The sequence below is a fragment of the Lasioglossum baleicum genome, unplaced genomic scaffold (genome assembly GCF_051020765.1).
Source record: "Lasioglossum baleicum unplaced genomic scaffold, iyLasBale1 scaffold1577, whole genome shotgun sequence".
NCBI lineage: Eukaryota > Metazoa > Arthropoda > Insecta > Hymenoptera > Halictidae > Lasioglossum > Lasioglossum baleicum.
The window spans coordinates 145-16,287 of NW_027470636.1; the positions used below are offsets into that span (position 1 = coordinate 145).

General features: G+C 18.1%; 1 pseudogene; it reads left to right on the forward strand.

Annotated features, from left to right (window-relative positions):
- Window positions 1–4,656: 4,656 nt before the first annotated feature.
- LOC143220792 (cytochrome c oxidase subunit 1 pseudogene) lies at window positions 4,657–6,050 on the forward strand (annotated as a pseudogene).
- The last annotated feature ends 10,093 nt before the right edge of the window (window positions 6,051–16,143 follow it).

A 16,143-nucleotide genomic window follows, 5' to 3' on the forward strand; every position in this document is an offset into this window, starting at 1 on the left:
AGTTTGTTCTATTGAAATTTTCTGCTGTTGACAAATTTTATTGGGTAAAATTTGCTCTATTGATATTCTTGACTAGTATTGTGGTGATCTAATTTTATTGCATATATAATATGAAAATTAGTTCTATGGAAATTTTCTACTGTTGCCAAATTTTATTGTGTAATGTTTGCTCTATTGACATCCTCGACTAGTATTGTGGTGGGCTAATTTTATTGCATATATAATATGAAAATTTGTTGTATTGAAATTTTCTACTGATGACAAATTTTACTAAATTTAAAATATAAATAAGCTAATTACTGGCCTTACAGATTCACAATCTATAGATATATTATAAAATAATATTTTAGATGAAATATATATTTAATAATTAATTTTATACTATTCTAGTGGTATAAATAATTAATTTTATACTACTTTAGTCGAGTAGTATAAATTAATTTATTATAAATAATAAAATTTATATTATTTTAGTCGAGTAGTATAAATTAATTTATAATAAATAATTAATTTTATACTATTTTAGTCGAGTAGTATAAATTAATTTATTATAAACAATTAATGTTATACTATTTTAGTAATATAAATAATTAATTTTATGTTATTTCAGTTGAGTAGAATATAATTATAATTAAATTGTAATAGTTTATTAAATAATTATATTTTAAAACATGATTTATTTAATATTTATAGGTTTATTAATTATTCTGTAATAATTTATTTAAAATCTATGAATATGAAATAAATATTTATTTAATGAAGTTTATTAATTATTTAATTTATTTAAGTATACAAAACCTATAAATATTAAAAATTGTTTAATATTAATCGTTTATTAATTATGTAACTTATTTAAGAATACAAAATCTATAAGTATTATAATTTATTTTAATATTTTATAGGTTTATTAATTTAATTTATTTAAGGATATAGAACATATATATATTTAATAAATATAGATTATTAATATTTATAGATTTATTAATTATTTAATATATTTATGGATACAAAACCTATAAATATTAAAAATTATTTATTTTAATATCTCATAGGTTTATTAATTTAATTTATTTAGTGATATAAAACTTATAAATATTAAATGTATACTATTTATTAATATTTATAGGTTTATTAATTACTTTATAATAATTTATTTATAAATGCAAGTTTATAAATATTGAAAGTTATAATTTATTTTAATATTTTATAGGTTTATTAATTATTTATAATAATTTATTATATATATAGTATTAATAATAATAATATTCCTGATAAAAGGAATATTTTGATAAGATATTTATGTAAATTTATTTACTATTATTAGTTACAAAAATTTTTAAATAATTTTAAAAATTATAGTATAATTTAATTTTAAATAAGTTATATAAATTAATTTTAAAATATAAATCAATAAATTTTATATTTTGAATATTTATTTTATATTTATTTTTTTTATTATTATCAAATATTATTTTAGTGTGATTTATTTTTGAGATTGTTATACTTAATAGAATTGGAATAATTAATTTAAATTCTAATAATAAATTATGGAGTTTATTGATTTTTCATATATCAATTACTTCTAGAATTTTATTGGTAACTTTTATAATAAATTTTATAATTTTGGTTGAAATAATTTATTTGAAAAATTGATTAAATTATTCTTTATTTATTTCACTCATAATAAAATTAGGATTATTTCCTTTTCATTTTTTAATAATTAAATCTTATGAGTTAATAAATTGGAATTGTACTTTTTTATCATCAACTTTAATAAAATTTATTACTTTAAATTTTTATTTTTTAATTTTAAAATTAGATTATAAAATAATTTTATTTGGAATTTTTAGAATTATATATTTATCTATTTATATATTAATATTAATTAATATAAATGAAGAATTAGATGTTCAACTTTAACATTAAATTATATATTAATTATTGTTTATTATATTAATGAAAAATATTTTTATTTATTAACACGTTCCCTGCCAAGCCGTTTTTGCCTAACTTGTCGTACAGGCCATTTCAAGTTTTGTCTATAGATTGGTATATTATCCCATAATATTCCATTATACCATAATCCATAAGTATTTTGAATGTTTCGTGTGGTTGCCGCATCGTGTACCATAAATGGTACACGTGGCGCTGCAGTCAATTCGACTCTAAAGATCGAAACTTTTTGAAAAGTAAAAAGAACTTGCTGCATTCGAATTTGTTTAGAACAAAGTAAAAAACGAGAGAAATAAAGTATAACAAAATAGAGTGTAAGTAAGTATACAGCATTTTGTGATTTTGTTTGTTTCTATTCGAAAATAAGTTTCTATTCGTAACTTTCGTGAGTTTATATTCTTGAATCTTTTATAATAATTTTTGTATTGATAAAGTGACCCAACTTTTAATTTTTATCCCCAATGATAGGAAATATGGAAACACAAGACCTGTATAGTTCCAGTTTTAGTTCTAGTGATTCAGAACACCCATCTACTATAAAGAGCTCGCGTAGATTTATATTATCTTCCTCCGATGAGTCAAGCGACACCTCAATTGAGGTTATCGCGCGTCGTAGACCAAAATGCCGACGAATAGTGTATAGCTCGGACAGTGAGTGTGAAGCCGAAAATATTCCGAATAATTTAGAAGACCAGTGGATAAATCCAACTGGACATCAGCCTTCACTGATACCATTCATGGGTACACCGGGAACACGATTATTGGATAATTTGTGTAAAGAAGAGGAGTTTTATTTGTTATTCATTACCGAAGAAATCTTCGAAGATATTGCAGAACAAACAAATATCTACGCAACGCAAATATTATCTCAGAAGCGTTCATCTCGTTTAAACCAATGGATTCCCACGAACAAATTTGAAATAAAAAAACTATTTGGCCTTCTTATTTGGATGGGGTTGGTAAAATTACCGGAAATAAGTTTATATTGGTCAAAGAATCCAGTATTCGCCCAAAGCGTTCCAAAATTGGTGATGTCAAGGAACCGTTTTGAACTTCTATTACGAATGCTCCATTTTGTCAACAACGAAAATGCAAATATTGAAGACCGCTTGTATAAGATTGCACCAATTATTCAGAAACTGAAAGAAAATTATGCGAAATATTATAATCCGCCTGAAATAATATGTATTGATGAGTCAATAATACCTTTTCGTGGTCGTGTCGTTTTTAGACAATATATAAAACAAAAACGGCACAGATATGGCGTAAAGGTGTTCAAGCTCTGCTTCAAACCGGGATACACCTATAATTTTGAAATTTATTGCGGTCACCAACATGGGAACGAGAAAATTACACCGAAGTCAGTTGCTGTTTCACTTTGTGAAAACATTTTTGATAAGGGGCATACCTTATGTGTTGATAATTGGTATACCAGTATCGACTTGGCCCAAGAGTTTCTTGCTAGGAATACCCACGTAATAGGGACAATTAGATCAAATCGAAGGAAAATATCCAAAGAAGTGGTTCAAAAGAAATTGCAACGAGGAGAAGTATTTGCCAAAGAAAATAGAGATGGAATCACGCTAATGAAATGGAAGGACAAACGGGATGTCTTAATGTTATCTACGAAACACTCTGTAGAGACGGTTACTGTTAGGAAACATGGATCTGATAGGGTTAAACCGAAAGTTATAGTTGATTATAATGATGCAAAGAGTTCCGTCGATATTTCGGACCAAATGACTGCGTACTGTAATCCATTGCGTAAGACCTTAAAATGGTATAAAAAAGTAGCCCTTGAATTTTTCCTAAATACATCTGTTGTAAACGCTTGGATTTTATATAATACTCGGCATCACGAATCTGTATCAATACTAGAGTTTAGAAAAAAATTAGTAAATTATTTGTGTTTTTGTGAAGAAGATAACAACAATTTGATTCCTAAACTTACAACAAGGTACAGAAAAAGACACGAAATACAAAAGAAAGCGGGCAGAGCGGAGACTGTTAGAAAGCGCTGCACTTCCTGTTACAAAGAAAATGTTAAAAAATTCGGCACTGAAGTTGCGCGACAGAAAACCAAAAGAGTGGTAACGTTCTGTGGTGATTGCCCGAACGAACCCTTTTTATGCAGCCCTTGCTTTAAAAAATTCAAACATTCTATGTAATGACTAGTTATTGTATATAAAAAATTTAACATAAATAAATAACATGTATATAACAAATTTATCTGCTCTGTTCTATGTTGCATTTTTTACAGTGCTTCATCCTTTTGGTGGAAATATATTTTTTAGAAACAAATTTGTCATAAAATGTGCGTTTTTAGTGCTTTAAATTAATATGTCTGCGTGTACCATTTATGGTACACGTGGCCTGATGATCAAGTTTAGCGTGTACCATAAATGGTACACGTGGCATGGAACGTGTTAATATTGTTTTATACATTAATTATTTATATATTATTATTTATATTAGGCAAATATAAATTTATAAATAATAATTTAAATAATTTTTAATACTATACAAATTTTAAGGTAAATTAAAAACAATTAAATTTCAAAATTAAAAACAATTAATTTTCAAAATTAAAAACAATTAATTTTCAAAATTAAAAACAATTATTTTTCAAAATTAAAAACAATTAATTTTCAAAATTAAAAATAAATTTTAACACTAATTTTAATTAAGTGATTAACATCAACAAATCAAAAAGATATTGGCATTCCTTATTTCATATTAGCTATAATTGGTTCGTCCTTAAGATTTTTAATTCCTGTCGAATTTAGAATTCCTGGAATATTTTTAAATAATGATCAATTATATAATTCTTTAATTACCAGTCATGCATTTTTAATATTTTTTTTTACAGTTATACCTTTTTTAATTGGAGGATTTGGTAATTGATTAATTCCTTTAATATTAAGATCACCTGATATATCATTTCCTCGAATAAATAATATTAGATTTTGATTACGACCTCCTTCATTGTTATTATCATTAACTAGAAGAATTTTTAATTTTATATCTGGAACTGGTTGAACTGTATGCCCACCTTCATCTAATTATTTTTCATTCATCTCCTTCTGTAGATTTTACAATTTTAAATTTACATATATCTGGTATTTCATCACTTTTAGGAGCTACAAATTTAATGACCACAATTATATTAATAAAAAATTTTAGATGAGATTTGAATAAAATACCTTTATTTCCTTGATCTGTTTTTATTACATTAATTTTATTATTATTATATTTACCTGTAGTAGCCGGAGCTATTACAATATTATTATTTGATCGTAATTTTAATACATCTTTCTTTGATCCTATAGGAGAAACAGATCCTGTATTATATCAACATTTCCTTTGATTTTTTTGGTCATCCAGGAGTTTATATTTTAATTTTACCTGGTTTCGGATTAATTTCTCAAATTATTATAAATGATAGTGGCAGAAAAGAAGTATTTGGTAATTTAGGAATAATTTATGCAATATTAGGAATTGGATTTTTAGGTTTTATTGTTTGAGCTCATCATATATGCAATTGGATTAGATGTAGGTACTCGTGCTTATTTTACTTCAGCAACTATAGTTATTGCTGTTCCTACTGGAATTAAAGTTTTTAGTAGATTAGCAACTTATTATGGTTCAAAATTTAAAATAAGTAATTCTATTATATGATCTTTAGGTTTTATTTTTCTATTTGCAATTGGAGGATTAACAGGAATTATATTATCTAATTCAACTATTGATATTATTTTACATGATACATATTGTGTTGTTGCTCATTTTTCGAACATGATTTATCAGTAGGAGCTGTCTTTTCTATTATTTCATGATTTATTCACTGATATCCTTTAATTACTGGTTTAATATTAAATAAATAGTAATTAGTATATCAATTTTTAATAATATTTATTGGATTAAATTCAACATTTTTTCCTCAACATTTTTTAGGTTTAATGGGAATACCACGACGTTATTCTGATTATCCTTATTCTTATTATTGTTGAAATCTATTATCTTCAATTGGTTCTATTATTCCATTAAATACAATAATTCTTTTATTATTTTTAATTCTGGAAAAATTTAATTTATAAACGTTTATTATTATTTAAATTTTTTCAATCTTCTTTAGAATGATTAATAAATTATCCTCCATTAAATTATTCATTTAATGAGTGTCGAATTTTAATAATTAAAAAATTTTAATGTGGCCGAAAAGTGCAATGAATTTAAAATTCAATTATCTAAAATTTAATTTTATTATTGAAAATAGCAACCTGAAATATATTTCTTTTTCAAAATTCAAATTCCTTTATTTTGATAATTTAAGTTATTTACATAATTCTATTACAATATTTATATTAATAATTATTGGTCTTACTTGATATTTAATTGCTGATATTTTAAATAATAAATTTATTAATTTATATTTATTAAAAAATCATTTAATTCAAGTAATTTGAACAATTATTCCAATAATTATTTTATTATTTATTTGTTTTCCATCTTTAAAGGTTTTTTATTTTATTTACGAATTATTAAATCCTTTTTTTTTTAATTAAATCAATTGGTCATCAATGATATTGATCTTATTAATATTCTGATTATAATAATATTGAATTTGATTCATATGTAGTAATATATAAATCAATAAATCAATATCGATTATTAGATACCGATAATCAAATAGTCATTCCAAAAAAATTACCATTACGTATATTAGTTACATCAACTGATGTAATTCATTCTTGAACTGTACCATCTATAGGTGTTAAAATTGATGCAATTCAAGGACGAATAAACAATTTAATTTATTTTGTTCACATTCTGGATTATATTTTGGACAGTGATCTGAAATTTGTGATATAAATCATTGATTTATGCCTATTACTGTTGAAAGAACACCTTTAACTAATTTTATAAAATGAATAAAAGATTAGTTAAAATATATGACACTAAATTGTCAATTTAAAATTAATATTTCTTATTATTTTTTAAATATTTAAATCATTAAATATCTTAAATTTAAAAGAATTGATCTATTAAATCAATAATAGTAAAAATTACTTTTAATGAATTGCACAAATAACACCAATTTTTGTATGAGAACTATATATTTTTATAATTTTTATTTTATTATATTTAATAATTAATTTAAATTATATATTAATTAATTTAAATTATAATAAAAAAAATTAATTTTAATAAATGAATATTAATTTTATAAATTAATTTGAAATATATGATCCAATAATTAGAATAAGTTATTATAGAAATTTTATTTCTAATTGAATATTTATTTATTTTCCTATTATATTTTATATAATATTATTTAATAATTATTATATTATTTTTAATTGAATGAATATTTTATTTATTAAATTTTATAAATTATTATGTAAAGAATTCATTATAATTTATAAATGTAATTCAAATATTAATATTTTTATAAATTTATAAATATATATTCTTATTACTAATTCTTTAGGATTAACTCCTTATGTACTTACTCCAACAGGACATTTATTGTTTAATTTAACATTTTCATTAACATTATGAATAGCTTTAATTTTATTGGTAATAATTAATTCATATAAATTATTCTTTATTCATTTATTACCTTTAAATTCACGTTTATATTTAATAAATTTTATAATAATTATTGAATTAATTAGAAATACTATTCGTCCCTTAAATTTATCAATTCGATTATATGCTAATTTATCTTCTGGTCATATAATTTTAACGTTGTTAGGAAATTTTATTTAAAATTTTTTTAATTTAACCTATATTTCTTTTTGAATTCAAGATATATTAATAATTTTAGAATTTGTTATATCATTTATTCAAGGTTATGTATTTTCAATATTAATAATTTTATATTATTCTGAATATTAAAATTTTATGATAAAATATAATTTTCCTTACCATTTAGATACATTAAGACCTTGACCTTTATTAGTATCATTAAATATAATAAATTCAATAATTGATTTAATTAATTTAATATATTTTAAATTTAATTATCAATTATTAATAATAATTTTTAATATAATTTCAGTTCTTATTTTATGAATACGTGGTCTTATTCGTGAAAGAATTTATCAAGAATATCGTACAAATTATGTAATAAATTTTTTAAAATTTAGTATATTTTTATTTATTTTATCAGAATTATTTTTTTTTATTTCTTTTTTTTGAAGATATTTTCATATATATATTTATTTTCCAATTGTAATTATAAATATATGATCTCCTAAGGGTATTATAATTTTCAATTATTTAGAAATTGCATTATTGAATTCAATTATTTGATCTAATCAAGATTTACTCTTTCAATGAGTTATAACTATATATTAAAATATAATTTTAAAAAATCAATTACATACTTAATTTATACTTTTATTTTAGGTTTATTATTTATAATAATTCAATTATTTGAATATATTTATTCATATTTTACAATTAATGGTGGAGTTTTTGTTCATTATATTTTTTAATATCTGGATTTCATGGATTTCCTGTATTAATTGGATTAATTATACTATTTTATACATTTTGACGATTAAAATTTAATAATTTTTCAAAATCTAATCATATTATTTTTGAATTTCCAATTTAATATTGAATTTTTTTAGATTTAATATGATTATTTTTTATATTTTAATTTATATTTATTAGTTTTAATTTATTATATACAGTATAAGTAGATACATTTAATTTCCAATTAAATAATTATTATAAACTTAATATATATAAAATACTTATTATAATAAATTTTATTTATTTATATTTATTATTAATATTAGTTTCATTAATTTTACTTTTTCATAATTTTCTATTTCCTATAATATTTAAAAATAAATTAGAAAAACGTTACCTTCTGAATATGGATTCAATATAATTTCTAAAGCTGTTTTACCATTTTCTCTTCCTTTTTATATAATGTCCATAATATTTTTAATTTTTGATGCCGAAATTATAGTATTAATACCAATTACTTTTACACTAAATAATTTAAATGAATATTATATAGAATTATTAATTTCTTTTATCTATTTTCTTTATTTATTATTTTCTTAACTGAATGAATAAATGAATATTTTAACTGATTATATTAATAAAATTTAAATAGTTTTAAAAAAATATTCATTTGTAAAATCAAAGATATAAAAAATTATTTTAAATTAAGAATTATTTTAAATACAATAAAAATATTTAAGAAATAAAAATTTTCCTTAATATTTTCAATATCATACTCTTTTTATAAGCTATTTAAATATTTAAAGAAATTAAAATAAATAAAGCTTCTAACTTTGTAAATAATATTAATAATATTATTGTTTCGAATATACATATATATATATTTAATTCAAACCAAATTTGAGGTAATTTATTATTAATAAATTTAATGAATGAAAATTCCAATTTTTTATGTAGTTTATATAAAATTTTATATTTTCAATATAAAGATATTTAAATTTTAAATTAGAAAAATTAAATATATAAAAGTACAAAGTTTACATTTAATTTCGGCTTAAAAATTTGATAATAATATGAATTAATAATAATAAATAAATAAATAATTTAATTCAAAAAATTAGTAATAAAAATATAAAAATTAATGTTATTTTTAATTTTAAAATAAAAATAAATATTGATTTCATTTAATAATAATATAAATTTACTTGTAATTTATTCTACAATAACTTTTTCAAATATAATTTCATATATATAAATATATCGTAATGATTTGAAGTAAGATTTTTTATAAATTACAATTAAATTAATATTTTGAAAAAATATTGTAATAAAATTTCTATTTAAAAAAAATCTTAATATAAATATTTTAGAAATTAGTATTTTTATAAAAAAGTTTAAAATTTTTATTTCGGAGATAAATATTAAATTAAATATAATTTTACTTTAACAAATTCTAATAATTATTATAATTAATATGTAAATATTTATTAAATTATCCTCTTTAATGTAAATTAAAATTAAATTTTAATTTTTATTTAATATATGTATTATAATTCGAAAAGAATATGTAATAGTTAATATTGCTCTAATAATTAAGTTTAAATTTCTAAATCAATTTAGTTTTGAAATAATATTATTTTCAATTATTAAATCTTAAGAATAAAATCCAACAGAATAAGGAAAACCTATTAAACTAAATAAAGAAAATGTTAAAATTAATCTTCTTATTGGATAAATATAAAATATTCCAGTATAAAATTTTAAATTTTGATTATTATTTAAATAATGAATATAACTTCCTACACATATAAATATTAAAGATTTAAATATTGCATCAATACATAAATGTAAAAAAGCTAAATCCTTTAATTTTAAAGATAGAGTTCTTATTACAAAACTTAATTGACTTCAAGCTGAATATGCAACAATTTTTTTAATATCTAATTCAAAATTTGCAGAAATACCTGATTATAATATTAATATAGAAATTAAAAAAATATACTCCGAAATAATAAATATACTCCTGCCGTTACTAATGTTGAAGAATGAACTAAAGATGAAACTGGTGTTGGAGCAATTATAGCTACTGATAATCATGTACAAAATGGAATTTGTGCTCTTTTAGTAAAAATTATTAGAATAAATAAAATTATTGTTAAATAATTAAATTTATTTTTATTTATTTTTTTGATAATAATTAATTAACTAATTAACTAATTAAACAATAAGAGATTAATCCTAATCCACCTCAACCAATTATAATAGTTAGTATATTGAAACCAATAATTAAAAAATATATAGAAATTAAGAATACTATTACTAAATAAAAAAATCGTGTAATTAAAAAATTTTCTAAATTTATCTAACTAATTCTATATAATATAATTAATGATCTAATTCATGATACTAAAAATAAAAGTATTATTCGTTTTGAATCTAAATAAATTATAAAATTCAATTTTATAGAATTCAATCTAAAAATATTTCATTCTACAACAATAATATTATTAATTAATAAATAATAAAAATTTAAAATTTAAATAAATAAACTTAAAAAAAATAAATAAATTCCATAAATATATAATTCAATTATAATTTAAAATTAATATTTCATTAATAACACTAATTTTTATAATTAATATTATATAATTATTTAAATTTAAATTTAAATTAAATTAAATACAAAAATATTTAAAGGAATTCTCTGCATTATTAGGGTAAAATAATTAATTAATTTACCATTTAATAAGCTAAATTTAAAATAATGGTTACCGTGATTAATAAATGAAAATAAATAAATTGAATAAATAAATCTTAGTAAGTAATATAAAAATAATATTAACAATAAAACTTTATATTTATAAACTAAACATATTAATAAAAAAATTTCCCTAATTAAATTTAATGAAAAAGGAGCAGATAAATTTGAAGAACATAATATAAATCACATTAAAGATATTGAAGGTATTAAATTATTTGAACCTTTATTAATTATTAATAAACCTCTATTTGTTTGTTTATAAATTATTTCAATTAAATAAAATAATCCAGATGATCCTGATCCATGAAAAATTATTATTATATATCTAACATAAATACCTAATTTAATAAAAGTTATTATTCCATTAATATTATTCCCATATGAATAATAGAAGAAATAGCAACAATTAATTTTATATCTAATTGATGTAAACATATAATTCTTAAACTTAGTATACCTGAAATTCTAATTATTAAAATATAATTGTTTATTTATAAAAAACAATATTTAAAAATAAATATTAATCGTAATAATCCATAACTTCCTAATTTTAATATAATTGATGCTCAAATTATTGAACCAAAGAAGGTGCTTCTACATGAGCTTCAAATAATCAAGAATGTATCATATATATAGGAATTTTAACTAAAAATGATAATAATATATAAATAAATATAAATATTGAAATATAATTACTAGTTAATTATATTAACATAAAATTTAAATTATCATTCTTTATATGTAAATATAAAAGAATAAATAATAATAGCAATGATGAAAATAAAGTATAAAGTTTTAAATAAAATCATGCTAAAATTCGATTTATAGAACTGCCTCAATTTATTAATAATAAAAAAATAACTAATAATCTAGATACAAATATTGAAATAAAAAATAAGTAATTTAAAGAAGTAAAAAATATATATATATAAATATCATTATTATGTAATTAATTAATAAACATAATTTATATACTTTATTTAAATTTAAAAAAATTAAAGAAAAAATTCATGAAGTAAAAATTAATAAATTAAATGAAGAGAAACTTAATCTTAAATTTATAATAATAAACCTTAAATCTAATCAATTTAGTTTTGTCATTATAAAATAAGTTACTAAAATAGTAAATAAGAATTTAAAATTAAATTAATTTTAAATAAAGAGTAATATTAATAATAAAATTAAGAATTCATTCATTTAAAAATTTTAATTAATTAATCTAATTAATTTAATTTTTTGATGACCACATATATAATTTAATCTTACTAATAAGGATAAACCAAAAATTGCTTCTCTTACTGAATAAATTAAATATATTAGATATATTCATCTATTATTATTACAAATTAAATATATTAAAATAGTAAAAGAAATATATTCAATTAAACCTAAAAATATTAAAAAATAATTATTAAAATAAACTAATATAATAATTTTAAATAACAAAATAATAATTATAATTTCAACAATTACTATAGTTTTAAAAAACGTTAATTTTGTAAATTAATAATAATAATTAATTATTTCAAGCAAAATTATATTTTTATATTAATAAAATTCAAAAACATTTTAAAATAAAATTATTATAGTATCCAAAATTATTGTTTTTAGTCAAAAATTTTTTTGCAAATTAAATTACATATTATAATATACATATACATACATATATAAATATAATTTATAATAATAATAAATATAATAATAATAAATTTAACATCATTAATTATATCATTTTTAATTATAAATTTAATATTAGAAATTAATAATTTCTATTCTCCTATAACATATTTATTATATTTTATAATTTATTCCATATGAATATTTTTTCTTAATTATTGTTTTAATTATAATATATTTTTTATATACAAATTAATTACATCTATAAATATTCACATTTCAGGTATTGTAAATATTTTTTCTTATTTTATTACTTTATTATGTTTACAAAAATTTAAATGTAATAAAATTAATTTTCTATTATTATTTATTAATTGTTTAATAATTTATGTACATATAAATTATTTTTTATTTAAAAATTATTTATTTAATAATTTAAATTTGAATTTGAATATTAATTTATTAATAATAATTGAAATAAAGAAATTTATTCAAATATTAATATACTATTTTTTATAATTATAATATTATATATTATTTTATATTCTTCAGTTAAAATAACATCCATTATAAAAAAATGTTTACGAAAAAAAATATAAATTAATATGAATAAATATAAAAAAATAAAGAGTAATAAAACGGTAAATAAATATGAGTAATAATAAATTTTAATGTTTTATTACTTTTTTAATTTTTATATAAATATTAATATTTTATATTTTATATAAAATTTTATATTATTAATATTTTATATTTTATATAAAATTTTATATTATTAATATTTTATATTTTATATAAAATTTTATATTATTAATATTTTATATTTTATATAAAATTTTATATTATTAATATTTTATATTTTATATAAAATTTTATATTATTAATATTTTATATTTTATATAAAATTTTATATTATTAATATTTTATATGAATATTAATATTGTTATACCTATAAATATTAATATTGTAAGAAATTTTGGATCAATTCTTGGTTTATTTTTATTCATTCATATTATTTCAGGTTTTTTTTATCACTAAATTATTGTCCAAACATTAATTTTGCATTTATAAGAATTTCTCATATTATAAAAGATGTAAATTCTGGATGACTAATTCGTTTAATTCATATAAATGGAGCATCTTTTAATTTTATAATAATATATATACATATTGCACGAAATTTATTTTATTATTAATTTAAATTAAATGTAGTTGAAGTATTGGAACTACTATTTTCTTGCTACCAATAATGACAGCATTTATAGGTTATGATTTACCATGAGGGCAAATATCCTTTTGAGGAGCTATAGTAATTACAAATTTAGTATCAGCAATTTCTTGTATTGGTCAATTATTAGTAGAATGAATTTCAGGAGGATTTTCAATTAATATTTCAACAATAAATCGATTTTTTTCATTACATTTTACTTTACCATTAATTATTATAATAATAGTAATATTACATTAAATTATTTTACATATTACAGGATCAACAAATCCTGTAGGAACAAATAGAAATATTTATAAAATTTCTTTTGGTCCTTATTTTATAATTAAAAATATAATAGGATTCATTACTATTGAAACTTTATTTATATTTATTAACTTTCAATATCCTTATTATTTTGGAAATCCTGGTAATTTTAAAATAGCTAATTCAATAATTACACCAATTCAGATTAAACCAGAATGATACTTTTTATTTGCTTATTCAATTTTACGATCAATTCTTAATAAATTAGGAGGAGTAACTAGATTAATATTTTCAATTTTAATCTTATTTACTTTACCTTTAATAAATAATAATTATTTAAAAAATTTTAAAAATTCTCATATTAGACAATTCTATTACTCATATTTTATTAATAATTTGTTAATATTAACATGATGAGGAGGACTAATTATAGAACATCCTTATATTAATTTAAATATTTTTTTTTACTTTTTCATATCCCCTTATACTACATTATTTCACTTAAATTAAATAAATTTTGAGATTATTTAATTTAATAAACTTAATAGACTTGAATTAGTATATATTTTGAAAATATATTATAAAAATAAAATTTCATATTAACTTAAAAAAAAATTATAATTTTTTTTATTAAATATATTGATATTAAATAATTTAAAATAATAATTAATATATCAGTTCAACAAAAACTTATTAACTGATCAAATCGAATACGTGATAATAATGCTCGAATTCAAATTAATAAAATTAAATTTAATATACAAATAACAAAGAATATTAATGATCAATAATTATAATTAAAAAATATAATTCCCAATAATAATCTTATCAATATAATATTTGAATATTCCGGTAAAAAAATTATTGTAAATATTCTTCAATGATATTCAATATTGAAACCTGAAACTAATTCTGATTCTCCTTCAATTAAATCAAATGGTGTTCGATTTAGATCAACTAATAAACTAATAAAAAATATATAATATAAAGGATTTAATAAAATAAAAAAATATTCTATTTAATTGACTTAATTTTAAATTCATTAAAAAAATCTGTCTATTAAAATAAATAAAATTAAAATTATTAAAAATATTCTAATCTCAAATGAAATTATTTGAGAAATTGATCGAATAGAACCTAATATTGCATAATTATTATATGAAAATCAATCAATTAAAAAAACTAGGAAAAATATTATTCTTATAATAAAAAAACAAAAATTATTGTATATTCAAATTCAATAAATATATTTAAATTAATTCAAGGATAAATTAATCATAAAGCAAAAGATAAAATAAATATAATTATTGGACTAATAATAAATATTAAACTATAATTAAAAATAAATCATTCTCTAGTTAATAATTTTAAAGCATCTCGAAACCGTTATAATAAACCTACAAATCCAATCTTATTTGGTCCTTTTCGATATTGAATATATGACAATATTTTACGTTCAAATAAAGTTAAGTAAGCAACCCCAATCAATAAAAAAATCATTCTAATTATAAAATTTAATACTCAAAAATAATAATAATTTTTATGGAACAAAATAATTACTTATTATGTATCCAATATAATTTATTCAAACTCTAAATTTAACACACATTAAGTTGTTAAAATAAGTATATTAATTTTTATTTTTAAATATTTATTATATTCAATAAAATTATTTCTCAATGAAAGTCCTTTCGTACAATTAATTAATCTAATTATTTTAGATAGAAACCGATCTGACTTACGTCGGACTAAACTCAAATCCTGTATGATTTCAAAAGTCGAAAAGACTTAACTTTTATATTTCTGCATTTAAAATTTATCTTAATTCAGCATCGAGGTCGCAATCATCTTT